Here is a 16282-nt window from a genome sequence, read left to right as displayed (position 1 = left end):
GTTCGCTAAAGCAAAAGGAATCTCTCGAACTGTGTCCTGATAAGAATAGTGACATTTTTCAGGGACTTTCTCATTGGAGAATGCACAAACTTCTAGTTTCCATTCAAATTCTAACCATTTATAACACCTGTGAAGTCTGATATTTGTACAACTAAACACCATGAGTTATATTTTATTCTGGAGAGTTACCAGTACACAGCACAAAGACGATGAGATGTAAGTGTGCAAACCAAATATCGTTCTTTATTTTATTCCCATTATCAATAACTCAGAATTGCTGTACTTTTTCACAGACTCATACACTGCCAATAGGATCATAGAGTATAGACATTCCTAGGGCAGTGGGACATTCCTGAGAACTATGTTTTACCCCAGAGTCATGTGAGGACAGGGAAGGCACAAACTAGCTCCATAAAAATATGCCTGACCTGAAGAGATTATGCTCAAAACATTGACTCTCCTGCTCCTTGGATGCTGCTTGACTGGCTGTGCTTTTCGAGCATCACACTTTTTGCACCTGTCATATTGCAGATTTGATCATTGGCCTCAAAACACCAGGGCTAAAAATGGGTGTAAGTGTCAGAGGACGTGTATGCTGATGATTATATTAACCAATAACTTCTACCAGAAAGAGAATGCCGGAAATACTCAGCAGGTCAGGCACCCTCGAAAGATAGAAACAGAGAGGGAGAAGGAGGAAAAGGGTCAGGCCTAGATGTTAACCACAACAGAAATATTCTCAGTCATGGTGAAAATGGTAGAAAGTATCTGAAAACAGTCCCACATCCTGAAGCTGGCATATATCATTGGGTTGGATTATAATTTACATATTTGTGATTTGTGGAGTTAGTTGTCAATTTAAATGACCAGCTGCCAAATCAGATTTAGGAGTTCCTGGTGTCTGAAACCCAGGATGTGATGATCAGAGTAGGTGAGAACAGGATTGTTCTCAGTACCTTACTTTTAGATAGCCACGCTACATGATTGAATAGCTGAAGGAACGCTTATTTTTTCCCCTTTATTTAAATATTTAGCCACAGTGCTGGAATCCCAAGGCAGGCTTTCCCAGCTAAGCTGAGGAACTAGCAGTTTCTTCAGCTGTTCCTGGACCAAAGCAGCCCGACCTTCCGGTGGAAAATGGGAATTGGGGAGTGAGCATTCTAAAGGTCAAGGCCAGGAATTCTCTTGCTCCTGCACGCATTACCGAGGAACAGAAATCAGCACCTTCATCGTTCAGACTGATAACATTTGAAAAGAATTTGGAGATTTTAGAATTTGTCAGACAAGTAGGGAACAGGAGAAGGTGGGGAGGAAAATTTAAAAAATACATTATGTGACAGAGTGAGGTGGTAGAAGTTAGAATGCAAAAGGCATTTTGGACAAAGCAAAAGTAGTTGTTACTAGAACAAGTGAATAAAAAAAGGTGTAGATGGTGCTTAAACAACAACAGAACCATTATTGCTGTTTTAAAGAAAAGCAAACAAATTATAATCTGAAGTTATTGATATCAACATTGAGTGCAGAAGGCTGCATATGTGGACAATAGGGGAGTGGGTATGTTCAAACATGGTTACTATGTCGACTTGGCTGAATAATCTGTTCCAATTCATTTACTAGCTTCACATGATATGATTGGGCAGTTGGTGGAAGGTAACATTATGCTGCCAGTGACTGAGAACCTGTGTCTAGCATTTTTGAAAATCTCAGCATACACCATGGTGCTCCAATTTGCCATTAGCAATCAACACCTTAATGCAGATGGCCCAAATTGTATGCTAAACCGTTGTCTGAAATAACCCTAAACCTTGATATTAAAATAACAACATTTCCTATGGAGTTTGACAGAATTTCACAAAAAATCCCCCTACAGTGAAATCTGATAATATGGTTCAATTCTCCCTAATTGTAAATCAGGCAATGTGGCAGTTACAGTAAAGCAGGGGAATTAACTTCCCTTCTGTGATCTGGCTAACTGATATTTTAAATTTCAGACAACATGAAGATCTGTCCTTAACCAAAATGCAGATTAGGTCTAATGGTATTGTTCATCACATTAAATCCAGAAATTGCTCTCATCAAAGTCATGAGTTGTACTCTACTGCCCAGACATTCCAATGGCTAGAAAATCATTTTTGAAGCATAACTGCCATGGGCACCCTGTGGAATACCCATCATAACAGGCTCTGATGGAAATGCCGGAAAAAGCTTATAAAGGACCATTTCCCCCACGTCTGGAACCCACTGAAAGTATCCATTTCAATCAGAGAACAGGAAATGTAAGTATTAACTCTGGAAAAGTCAAACATAAACTCCAACATATCTCACATATCCACCAAGTACACATCCACCACACTCCTTACAAGTACCTGACCCTGACCGAACACACCCTGTTCCCTCGGGACCTAACCCTTGTCAGCAAACCTGACACTCCTTCGCCTACCACTGCACCTGATATTCCCTGCTTCAGAGCCAACACCCCTCTCCCTTTTGGGACTGACCTACCCCACTCTGTACCCAATGCTACATCTCTCCAACGCTACCCCATTCTGAACCTAACATCAGACCCCAGCAGTGACACAAAATTGGGCTTGTACTCTCCAAATGTAAGCTCATGGAATATTTTAAAATTCTCACAGAACCACTGCAGTCCATGTGGGGTACCTACTCCCACAATGCTGTTAACAAAGGAATTTAGGATTTTGACCGAACAACAGTGAAGGAATGTCAACAGTATGTGTTTCAAAATGCTGTCTGAGGAGCTTTGGTGAGTTGTTGCAGTGCACCTTGTGGATGGTACACACAGCTGCCAGTGAGTGTCAGCACTAGATGAATTGTGATAATGGTGTTAGCTGGGATGCCAATCAAGTGAAGTGCATTGTCCTGTATGGTACTCTGGGTGGATAGTATAGCTGCCCAAAAAGACTTCACTTATCTTGTTCACAAGTTACTAAAATGTAGGTGCACCAATCAATAAGGAAGGCATGTGGTATTTTAGCTTTCATCACTGTTTAAGAAAGATGGTAAGGACAAGACAGGGAACTAAAGGCCTGTGAGCCTGACATCGGTGGTGGGCAACTTGTTGGAGGGAATCCTGAGGGACAGGATGTGCATGTATTTGGAAAGGCAAGGACTAATTAGGGATAGTCAACATGGCTTTGTGCGTGGGAAATCATGTCTCACAAACTTGATTAAGTTATTTGAAGAAGTAACAAAGACGATTGATGAGGGCAGAATGGTGGATGTGATCTGTATGGACTTCAGGAAGGCAGTCGACAAGGTTCCCATGGGAGACTGGATAACAAGTTTAGATCTCATGGAATACAGAGAGAGCTAGCCATTTGGATACAGAACTGGCTCAAAGGTAGAAGACAGAGGGTGGTGGTGGAGGATTTCTTTTCAAACTGGACACCTGTGACCAGTAGAGTGCCACAAGGATCGGTGCTAGGTCCACTACTTTTCATCATTTATATAAATGGTTTGGATGTGAGCATAAGAGGTATAGTTAGTAAGTTGCAGATGACACCAAAATTGGGGATGCAGTGGACAGCGAAGAAGGTTACCTCAGATTACAACAGGATCTTGATCAGATGGGCAAATGGGCTGAGAAGTGGCAGATGGAGTTTAATTTAGATAAATGCAAGGTGCTGCATTTTGGGAAAGCAAACCTTAGCAGGACTTCTACACTTAATGGTAAGGTCCTAGGGAGTGTTGCTGAACAAAGAGACCTTGGAGTGCAGGTTCATAGCTCCTTGAAAGTGGAGTTGCAGGTAGATAGGATAGTGAAGAAGGCGTTTGGTATGTTTTCCTTTATTGGTCAGGGTGTTGAGTACATGAGTTGGGAGATCATGCTGCGGCTGTACAGCACATTGGTTAGGCCACTGTTGAAATATTGCATGCAATTCTGGTTCCTTCCTATCGGAAAGATGTTGTGAAACTTGAAAGGGTTCAGAAAAGATTTAGAAGGATGTTGCCAGGGTTGGAGGACTTGAGCCATAGGGAGAGGTTGAATAGGCTAGAACTGTTTTCCATGAAGTGACAGAGGCTCAGAGGTGACCTTATAGAGGTTTACAAAATCATGAGGGATATGGATAGGATAAATAGACAAAATCTTTTACCTGGGGCGGGAGAGTCCAGATCTCAAGGGCACAGGTTTAGGGTGAGGGGAAAGATATAAAAGAGACCTAAGGGGCAACTTTTTCACGCAGAGGGTGGTACGTGCATAGAATGAGCTGCATAGAATGTGCATAGAGGAAGTGATGGAAGCTGGTACAATTGCAACCTTTAAAAGGCCTCTGGATGGTTATATGAATAGGAAGGGTTTGGAGGGATATGGGCCAGGTGCTGGTAGGTGGGACTAGATTGGGTTGGGATATCTGGTTGTCATGGACGAGTTGGATCGAAGGGCCTGTTTCTGTGCTGTACATCTCTATGACTCTATGACTATGATGAGGGTATTTGAGTAAATATAGATGTCTTGAGGCAATTGCATAGAGACTTGGTGAAGCCTCACCTGGAGTATTGTGTACAATTGTGGTTTTCTTATCTAAGGAAGGAAGTAACTGCTGCAGTGGAGGTTCACTAAACTGATGTAGGGATGGCAGAACTGTTTTCTGAGGAGAGCTTGAAGAACCTGGACCTGCATTCTCCAGATTTTCGAAGAATTGGAGACTGTGCTGATTGGAATTTTTAAAATTCTTTCGGGGCATGACAGGGTGGATGTAGATGGCATGGTTCCCCTGGCTGATGAATCCAGAACCAGAAAACATAATCCCTTAATAAGGGCTAGGCTACTTAATACTGATACAGGAGGAATTTCCCCATTCAAGATCTTTGAATTCTCTCTCCAAAGGACTGTGGAAGCTCAATCATTGAGCATGTTCAAGACAGAAATCAAACATTTTTCATCGAATTGTGGGAATGTGGCTTTGACATCATGTCAATTACAGAAAAAGCAATCTTCGATCTCACCTTTGTATTGGCTCCCACGATCTTGCAGTCTCTCTCCAAATCCTGCCTTCAATGGATTCCACAACTGGACAGATGCTCCTCAAGGTGACTTCTGACTGCACTTTCAAAAGCTAAACTGTTGGCCTTTGGTCCATCATTCATCTTAATACTTTGTCAGTTGCAGATTTGCAAATTTACGATGTGCAAATATATTCTTTCAATTTGTGTGTGAATTTATGTGGCTTCGAGCACATATAAGTGAGCCACAATGGGAGTCCAACTGAAATTATTAAAATAATTGTTAGTGTAATTCTTAGCATATTTGGGATTTTTTAGCATGTGCTGTCCAATCACAGAATCACATCTAATGTTGGAGACTATATTTTAATATTTGAAGCATGAACTGGTTCCAACTCTGCCGAATGGAAATAGCTGTTGGGACTGGTTAATAGATCTCCCATCGGAATTTAGCATAAAGCTTACATTTCCAGCATTACACTAGCAGTGATATTCTTATCGAATATTACTTATTTGCTCGATTTTCTTGACTTGACAACAGTATCCCCTTTTAGAGAAAATCAATCATGTTGCCAGTCTCTAGTAACAGTGTGAAAGGGCTAACTTCATCTGCCATTCAGATTTTGAGAAACTTTCCTCTTCCAGGCAATCTAAGGTAAACTGACTATTCTTCAGGATCGAACATGACAGCATGAAACCCAATTTGATTCTGTGCAACATACAATAAGTAGTGGTGAATAAGGCAAGGGAAGAAGACATGATAAATAGTCAAGGTTAAATGGCCAGAGTCTTACCAGACCGTAGGTTTGTTCTTTCATTAGAGAGAGATGACTGGTGGTGATTTAACCTGAGGGCCACCATGACTCAGGTGAGGGGAAAGGTTGAGAAGGAAATGGTAACCTCAGTCAGTGACAAGCATTGAACCCATGCTGTTGTCATCACACTGCTTCACAAAGCAACTGTCCAGCCAATTGAGCGAAACCAAAACCCATGATGAATGGTAGGACCCAGAGAAGCACCAAACATCAGAGGGACATTGGAGTGCATATCCACCAGTCCCTTAAGCCTGATTGAATACTTAAGAAAGACCTGAAAATTGTCATTATTGATGTCACAATCTGATTTGAAAATGAAGATAAATCACTGGAAAAGGCCTGGGATGAAAACATTCAGAAGTATAAACATCTTATTCAAGAAATAATTAATTTATTGAGGCACATAGCTTGCATACTTTGGTTTTGTAATGGGTGCAAGGGGAAAATGGTTGGAATTAAAATATAGTCCCGTGAGTCTTCTGGGCATTCATAGATATCAAACCTATGCCCAGGCCATTGAGGCTAACAATTTTTTTAATGCTGGAACTTTTGCAGTTTTCAGTGACAGCTAAACGACTTTATCTGCCCAGTGAATTACCAGATTTTACAAATATTTGTGGAATTACATTATTTTTAAGTTTTAATATTTTATTATTTTATTTTTACTAATCTTATATTTTAAGTTAGTTTTTAATGAATTGTTTTAATCTTTTAATTAATTTTAGTCAGTTAAAGTTAATTATATAATGGTGGTTGGTTAACATAGTATTATAAACTAATGTGGGATTGTAACAAATAACATATCAAATGATGTTTACATCTTTAGACAGAGAGGTTGTTTGACTGATTCATTTGACAAAGATTTGAGCACAGGAAGGAGCCCATTAGGTGTGCAAAGATATTCTTAAATGCAGCTGAAAGAATAGAATCTTGAGAAATTGGTGGTGAGCCACCACCTTCAACTGCTGCAGGTCACATGATACAGGTACACCCATACTCAATTTACTATTAGGAAGTTGTTGCATTTGTAATGTACCGCTAATATAGACCAGTCAATTAAAAAGGAGACAGTGAAAATCAGCGTATGAGAGATATTTTATGCACAAAACTATAAATCACAGGAATTACTTTTAGCAGATTATATACATAGATTTTAGGTACATGCTTTGGATTTTATTCTATATCTCCACATACATTGTAGAAATGTTTAATGCAAATTTTATAGTACCAAATGCATTATCAGGAGATGTACATCAGTTAGTTGATGACTTTAATGTGAATGTGACCTGGGCATCATAATTGAATGTGTTAGTAAGTTAATGGACTTGTGATTTATATTTTGTGCCATCAAGATTCACAAGATGATCAATATCTAGCCAGCCAGTTGATAGACAGACAGAAAGAATCTGTCTCTTACTATCATCCTATTTTTCAGACCTTAAAACCACTAAAATATCATTATGAAGTCACAAAAATAACTAAATTGACAGATTTTAAAAGCATAACCCAGTGGAAACAAATAAGAATTAGCATTATTTCCAAAGTAGTGTCCAGCTACAGGCTTTGTTTCTTTGTTTCATTTTTTTAAAGGCCCAGATTTGCTTGCAAAGTAACAGCAAGTTTTAATGCACTTGTTATTATTGAGTAAACAGTGCAGCACTTTATTGGCAAGGAAGAAATACACCAAGTCGTGAACTGCCACAAATTGCTGAACAAATTTGCCCTCTTGGACCATTAGTTTTGTGAAAATGGGGGCTCGTTAATAATCTCCCCACAAGTTTTAGAAAAATCGCTGGATTTTTTTTAACTCACTATAAAAAGTAAGGGCTGTTACATACTAACACAGGATGGGACCATTCACTGCTGCCGATTAGCCACTGCCCTTTCACCGCCGAGGACACTTCACCACCGCAAGTGTTTGTAACTCATTTTTATGTATAAACCAATAAAATGATTTTTATTTCACCTCATGTTTTATCAATATGTACTATGTTGTTGTATAAATAAAGGGGACTGAGAAGTTTGAAAGAACAGGCAGGAGGGAAAACAATCACTACATATATATATTCCTGGTGGCGAATAGAGGTCAAACGACCCCAGTGGAGAAACGCTGGTGGCGAACCGGCAGTGGCTAATCGGCAGCGGCGAATGTGCCGTGGCTAATTGTCACCAACCCTACATAACAACATAAATATCATAATTGGAAGGGTTCTTAAGTTCCATCAATGCCTCTTAAATTTTCCAGCCTAGAAAATTGAACAGATGAAACCATGGAGTCTCAGGCCTGCAGGTTATAAATTTTCTTCAAGCTTTTAAAAATTTAAAATTGTATTTTTTGTCTAATCTCCCACTTACTCCGATCTTTCCTCCCTATTTTTATTTCTGTATCTAATTTGATCCTACTTTGCCCTTTTTTTAGGTTTTTTCTAAATCTTCTATTTCTTTTTATATAAATCGCATTTGTTAAGGGGTTGAGCAGCTTTGCTATCATTCACCAATGCCACATTGGCTTTGCATTTCCAAAAATTTACAATGCAAAGAAATTTCAACCTGAAAGGAACAGAAAAGAATCTAAAATACGGGGCATACTGTGAGAAACCCTGTTCCAACAAATTCTGGACCAATATCCAACAACCAATTGAGGGATGAGCAAATACTTTCACAATGACCTCTCTGGTTGAGTAGGAACAACACTCTGACCATTGCTAATTTACAGAATTAGTTCACCTTTATGTGAAGCTTTAGACAGCCCAATATAGGAAAAGCACAAAGAAAGATATCACAGAACAACTTAAAACTTATCCTGTCTTGTAATACTGTATTGCTGATCAAGGTATATCAAACCAGTTCAAAAACCAACCCATTTGTTCTTTACACACTGCATACATCCAAAATCATTTATGATCTTTTAATGAATAATTGTGAAGGAGAATTGTTTATTCCAGAGTCTTTGGATTTTCACTTGTCATTGCAAATGAAGGGTATATATTTTATACTCAACTTCAAAACAAAGGTTTTAAAGAATTACTTCCTCTGAGGTACTTAAAATTTCTTCACCAGTTGTCTCTGACTGTGTCATAAGCCATCAACTTTGAGCTTGTTTTCAGGTCTGGATCATATCAGTGACACTATGAACCTTTCCAAGAAGAAAACACATATAATAGTCAACAGGGAATGAGTTAAAAAGAAGCTCTCTTAAATTTATGGTGGAATTGTGTTACAATATAAATTGGTATAAGAAGTAGTAGCTAGCAGATCATAGCTGTTAAAATGATGGTAAATCCTTCAGTGACCAGAGGGCAGCCATAAGATAAAGAGGCACCTTTCTCTTGCTACATATGAAGGGCACTGAGTCAGTGACAGTGGTGAAATTAGATGTAGCTAGTAGCTATCATAATTTTTATGGCATCAGCTTGTTCCTTGCTAGAAATGTGGGCTAAGTGAGTTACATATGATGAATTCTGCAGGAAAGTGTCCAATTCACTGGTGAAGCAGTGTTATTACACTGTCTTCTTTTACAAATGCCTGTTGACAGCAAGCAGAAGTTTACTGAAGTGGAAATATATAAGTATGTTTAAAAAAAATTAGTTGCCATCTCCCTTGATCCTCCATCTGCAGTGTTTAGAATAATATTGTTTTGTGGTGAATAGTCAGAAAATGATGAACTATTCAGACTTTTGCAAAATTAATGTACTATTTATGCTTCTTTAAAACCATTTCTTTGGAGTTCAAAGACATTCACTTCCACTCTGTCTCTTATTGCCATTATGAGAATGGAATAAATACTTAATTGACATTGCCGGGGTTTCTTAGCAGATGCCTTTCTAAAACAAAATGCAGTGTAAGGTCATTTTTGTAAATAATATTTGAAATGGGATGTCATTAATTATGATGGAAACCTTACCCAACTGCCTGTTGCCTAGGGCACTGAAGGCATCTTCCCTGTTCTGTTGATGTTGGTGCATTATGTCCAGGTTTAAGTAATGCACAGTTTGTTTCGATAGCATCTTTAGGATAATTAAAATTTAAGACCAGAGCTGATTAAAAGGGCTCAAGAATTCTACTAGTTTTCATGGTAAGAAACAAATTATTTCATGCTGCTATTCCATAAGAAGTTTCTGAATGAAAACAAAGCACTTGGTGACACTAAGAGATCCTGACATAAGGACTGGTAACCGCCTGTAATTGAGAAGCATTTCATTTAAACTCTAGAGGTTCTAAATGAACAGGATGATAAGTGTTTCAGAGGTAACTATTAAAATGCAGCCATGGTATTTAATGCATTCTTGAAGCACAGGATTCTGTGCTTTCCCTTCGAGGCCAATGTTAAAGTACTACATTGATAACTCAAAATATAAAAAATGAACAGCATCACTTGGAAGACAGTCGTGTTCCTACTTTACTTTTCACTGTGTGTTTAGTATTCAGATTCTAATGTGACATTATCTGCAAGTTGTTTTTCTGTACACTATGAAAAATTAAATCTCAAGTTGTTTACCTGGATATCTTGTTGTTGAGTGTAACAGAAAGTAAACAAAATGCACTGCAAATAATCACCAGGTCAGGCAGCATCTGTGGAGAACAAAGTTAATGGGATAGACTTCGCGTTTCCCTGTCATTCGGGACAAATCTGAGGATTTCTGGGGATGGCAAGGAGACAGCATTTCAGGGTCTCATCTTGCCACCTGCTGGTAACTTTAAAAATGGTCGGATGACAAGCTCTGGCTATGTGGGCTGATGTCAGTCAGGATTGGGGGTGGAGGGGAGGGGCATAGGGGGAGGGGGGAGGTAGTGGGAGAAAAAGAGGTAGGGGAGAGGAGATACATCTTTGAGCAACCTCTGGGTCCATGGGCAACTAGGCCCCTACTCCGTTCATCAATCAGGTCATTCCCCCTTCCACCCTCATACACATAACCACTTGAACTGGCCAGCTCTCCACCCTGAGCTCCTCAGTCTGTTGGGACTGACTTTATCCAGCTGTGTCTACCACAGTCACTGAGAGAATTACTGAACTTCTGGCCATCTTTGGCTGGTTTTCATTCCAAGATAAGGGTATCTCTCTTGCCTTAAAGCGATTAATGTTCCTACCACAGTTAACTTGTTGAAGGACAGACATTGGGATGGTGAACGTCCCCTCCCTCAAACTTATAGCTCAGGCAGTTTCCCATAAAATCCTGCTCAATGTTTCACGCCAATGGCATTTCTTCAGAATTCAGTGGCATCTACCTGAAATGTTAACCCTGTTTCTCTCTCTACAGATGCTGTCAGACCTGCTGAGTATTTCTAGCATTTTCTGCCTTTTGGTTTGGAATTCAAGCAACGTCCATATATTGCTTTCGTATCAGTTAATGTAACAACCTTATACTCTCAGTTGTTTTTATTTGAAGGTAACCTTGCTTAATTATTCAAATGACATACAGAGATGCATGGTGACAGCAGCAGGAATGTGCTATTTAATCATGTACAAATCCTACCTTTTTGGTAAAATTATGAGATTGAATTATCTGAACTCATCATCTACAAAGTTAAAACATAATATGCATTACAAAAGGTATGTAATTTGCATTACAAACATGGAATATCACAGTCTGTTAATACAACCAATGATTATTGTTCGTAATTAGTTCACCATAAAATCTATCATTCCCTGCAGCAAATTTTAATTATTCATATAAACCTACAGACCCACTAGGTCAATCAGCTCTCAGTATTACCTTATAAAGTCCTTGGTTGAATTACCATCTGAGTGCAAGGACATGTTTGTAACTGGCATATGGAAAGACCTTTTCTCTCTCCAGTCGGTGTAACTATACAGTCAGAAATCATACAATCTAATTTGCCTGTTAAAAAAAAAACACTCAAGCTTTGCAGTGTTCACATGAATATTACTGAAGCTTTGTTCAATTACATTCCTTCTTTATACCCAATCCTTTTCCATCACATTATTGACAAACCAAAAATGGAGATTACATTTACCTGTGTCTGGATCATTTAAAAGATTTTTTAAAATTAAAATGGCTTAATTTAGCAAATTAATTCCCTGGCAGCTATGTTTGATCTTTATATTAGTAAGTCAAAAGTTGTCCTTAAGAAGATTGAACTGGTATCTGATGGTGTAGCCCACTCCCTGCAGCTTTTTGTGACCACATAGATTGTATGCTACAAACACAGAATTCTGGAGAAACTCAGCAAATCTGGCAGCACCTTTGGAGAGAGAAATAAAGTTGAGTATACAACCTTTGGAAGGTTGTATATTTGCTCATTTGCCTTTGTTACATTTTTAAAATATGACTGACAGTTTAATGTGACTGCAGCACATCAGTATGGGAGAACAATGTGCTGGTTCCAACTACTGTACATTGCAGGTCACCTTTGAGAAAAGGCAAGGAATCTCCTCAAACAGAAGATGGAACAAACAGTCACTGGGTGTTCCAGCACTTCTTTTCTTCCTGTCAGATTAACAGTGGTTTAAAATTAGGTTTCATATCCTTCTCAACTATGGATATATTACATATCTTAGTGCAGAGCTGACACTAGTTCCTATGAGTGCAACAAGTTTATATACAAGCATTTTAAAACATTTCTGCAATCGCAGAATGTCTGTGTATGCTTATCCCAGTTCTAGCTTCTTGTAGCTTCTGGTAGCTTCTGTGTTGACTGTTTACTTTGCCATGACTCTTCATGCAAGCTTAATAAACCAAGCACAGTGAGCATAAATCGGTTGCCAGATTCACATCATAAAACATGGAACAGTTGAACACTACACAGATAACCACATGTGCATCTAATTCAAAAGGGGATATAAAAATAATCAGAAGTTAGTTAGTTCATCTGTGATATTTTTCTGTGTGAAATTCTTATGTAAAATAGTCCATTTCCCATGTCTATTGTACTTAAAATATATAATATAGATCCAAGTACCATATCAGATTATTAATGAGTACATTTTCACTTCATGCATTTTGCTTAGGTCATGCATATTTTTCCTCTTTAAAATCTTTCCTGCTTGCTATGTGATGAAAAGTGTCAGGTCCATATTGAAGCAGTAATGGGGAGATCTCAATACAGAAAAGCTCAAAAACAGAATAACAAAAATAGTCAAATAAACTAAAATAAATCTGGTATTGTTGTATCATGTATTCTCATTGTTTTGTTATTATCATAAAATAAGGAGCTATAAAATTGTCTGCATGTGTACCAGGTACAATCACAACCATATTATCATTAAAATTATTTATCTGTTTATATTATGCCAAGTGGTACATTTCATTATATTGTGCTCCCCTAGTACCTGTCACATGACACTATGCTTTGCACTTGTATACATCATGGTCAAATAGATGGGCTCACTTTTAGGGTGGTAGTAGCATGATGGTAATGTCTCAGGGTCAAGTAATCCAGGAACAGTCTCTTCATATATATCCTGCAAAGAGCTCTCAGGATTTTATATGCTTCAATCAGGTTATCTCTTACTCTTCTAAACTTCAGTAGATCTTAGCCCAAACTGTCCAATCTTTTTCTCATAAGAAAACTTACCCGTTCCAGGTATTAGTTAAAAATCGCACAACACCAGGTTATAGTCCAATAGGTTTATTTGGAAGCATTAGCTTTCAGAGTGCGTCTCCTGTGTTGTGTGATTTTTAACTTTGTCCACCCCACTCCAACACCAGCATGTCCAAGTCATACCCTCTCTGAACTGCCTCCAAAGCACTTACACGCTTCCTTAAAAAAGGTGACCAATACTGTACACAGTACTCCAGATGTGGTCTGTATAACTGCATAACTGAAGAATAACCTCTCTACTTTCATATTCAATTCCCCTTGTGATAAATGATAATATTCGATTAGCTTTCCTCGTGCATATACAAGAGCACGCAGATCTCTTAGACTTCTCAGAGATTGACATTTAGATAATTTTTTTAAAATTTCCTGCAAATAGACAAATTTGCATTTTCCCACATTATACTTAATTTGCCAGAATATTGCACATTCACTTAATCTTATTTATTATCTTCTTTTTAGTCTCTTCATGTCATCTACGCAACTTTCTTTCCTATCTATCTTCAGCAAATTTGGCAAAAATACCTTTTGTCCCTTCATCCAAGTCATTTAGATAAATTGTAAACAGTTGAGGTCCCAACACCAATCCCAATGCCATACCATCATTCCATCTTGCCAACGTGAAAAAGATCCATTTATGCCTAATCTCAGCTTCCTGTTTACCACCCAATTGTTGCTTTCCCTTTCACAAAACCACGTTCTGACTCTGCTTCATTACCTGGGATCCAAATGCCCTGCTTTAAAGGCCCCTAATACTTTCCCAATGACAAATTGTACAAGTGCTGAATCGAGGGAGAGTGGAAACTAATGCACCAACTATTTGACGAGTCACTCCTCTTAAGACCCTGGGACAAAGGCCATCAGGGTGCAAGCATTTGTTAGCCCATAGCTCCTATAATTTACTCAGTGCCACTTCTGATTGTGATTTTGCTGAGATCCCCCTTTCCTTCCACTTCCTGATTTACTGCTGTTTTGGAATGTTTTTGTATCCTCTATAGTGAAGATTGATACAAAACACCTGTTTAATTCATCTGCCATTTCCTTATTTTTCATCATTAATTCTCTGGTCTCACTTTCTCTCGGAAAAAAGTTCAATCATTATCTCTTTACCATTTTAAATATCTATTTTTATATTTCTAGCTTGCTTCCTCTTTTGCCTATTTTTTTCCTTTCAATTTCTAGGCCATCCTTTGCTTTTTTTAATGTTCCAATCTCTTTTATTCATGTCCTTTAAGGAAAATATTGGCCATCCTTACCTAGTCTGACCTACATGTGATTCTAGATCCTCATTAATGTGACTGACCCTTAATGGGCCTCTGGGTAATTAGGGATGGACATTAAATACTGGCCTAGCCAGCAATGTCCACATCCCATGAACAAATAAAAACATACTTTTTTCTGAAGCATTGCTTAGCGCCTGCTTACGTCTTTAAGGACAGTGCTCCTTCTTTACACTGGATAGATATTTATTTATCATTGTTATGGGTATGTTCGCTGAGCTGGGAAGTTGATTTGCAGACATTTTGTTCCCTATCTAGGTGACACCTTCAGTTCTTTGGAGCCTCCTGTGAAGCACTGCTGCATTGGGTCTTATATTTATAGGGTTTGCTTTAAATTCTGTGCCTTACAATTGTGTCCTCCACAATCACCTGATGAAGGAGCGGCGCTCCGAAAGCTAGTGCTTCCAATTAAGCCTGTTGGACTATAATCTGGTGTTGTGATTTTTAACTTTGTACACCCCAGTCCAACACCGGCATCTCCAAATTATGATTTGTAAACCTCTCTAAAGTCACCTCTCAACCTCATAAGCTCCAGTGAAAAATGTCCCAGCCTATCCAGCTTCTCTTTATAACTCAAACCTCCCATACCTGGCAACATAATGGCGCAGATAGTTTTTCTAAACACTTCAGAGAGAGATTCATCATTTTGTTGTAATGTTGTTCTACAAAAAAAAGTGTGGTTTGAACAAGAAATGTTCCATCTGAACTGTTCACCCCTTTTACCAGCAATAACACAATTTAAAGCAAAGTATCGACATCATATAAAATTTATCAATTGCACCAGCCTTCCAGCTACTTTTTTACTCTGTGTACAGCTTATAGAAACTTTCACTTGTAGACTAAAGAATATTAATTTTGGTATATATGTGGGTGTAAACCGTGTATCACATAAATATGAATATCAGGTTGTGAGTACATTTGATAACATGGTTTTATTGGCTGTGCTATTCTAAGTCTTCAACACCTGAATGCATGAGCAATACTGTGATTGGATCCTATCAAGTTTTCATTTTCTTCTTTGGCAATGTTCTCCTCTCCTGTTGGCTACAGTTTCACAGCTGGACATTGCCCTTTGAAAGCTCAGTTCAAGTTCTCAGTTCACCCATGAGGTTTGATGGTGAATGCCAGCAGGTAGATAATACAGCCAAGTTACTGCCTGCCCACAGTTGATATTCACAGTTCCAGCTGAAGTCACTGAGCTGTGTTCACAAGTTGACTCCTCTGGCCAGTTGTACTCTTTGTAAATCCAGTGGCACCTAAACCAAATACTGAACAAACATAAAAAAACAGAAAATGCTAGAAATGCTGTGCAAGTCAAGCAGCATCCGTGAACAGAACTCAGGATCACTCTTCACAGATGCTACTTAACTTGCTGAGTATTCCGATCAATTTGATATTTTTACTATAGATTTCAAGTAAATACAATATTTTGATTTTGCATTAACGTCAAATATTGTCCCCTTGTCATTGATCAATCATGACTTTTAAAGAGTATTGGTTAAGCGTCAGGAAGAAGCAACATTGTACAGCTATGGGGAAAGGGTGTGTGAGTGGCATTAGCTAAATTGTTTTTGGCAGAGAAGTAGCCTAGGCTCAACAAGCTAAACAGCTTCCTGCCACCATGTAACAATTGACTCTGTTCAATGAGAGATAACACAATTA

General features: G+C 38.5%; 1 protein-coding gene across 6 annotated transcripts in view; it reads left to right on the top strand.

Annotated features, from left to right (window-relative positions):
- znf536 (zinc finger protein 536) overlaps nucleotides 1–16282 on the top strand; it is a 587086-nt gene that overhangs the window by 561296 nt on the left and 9508 nt on the right. The gene's annotated exons all lie outside the window — the stretch shown is intronic.

Source organism: Chiloscyllium plagiosum, unplaced genomic scaffold (assembly GCF_037043375.1).
Source record: "Chiloscyllium plagiosum isolate Xiang-an unplaced genomic scaffold, Cpla_swu_hap1 HiC_scaffold_17, whole genome shotgun sequence".
In the NCBI taxonomy this organism is placed as follows: Eukaryota; Metazoa; Chordata; class Chondrichthyes; order Orectolobiformes; family Hemiscylliidae; genus Chiloscyllium; species Chiloscyllium plagiosum.
The sequence above is the reverse complement of the archived record's forward strand: the minus strand, read 5'-3'. Positions and strand labels throughout refer to the sequence as shown.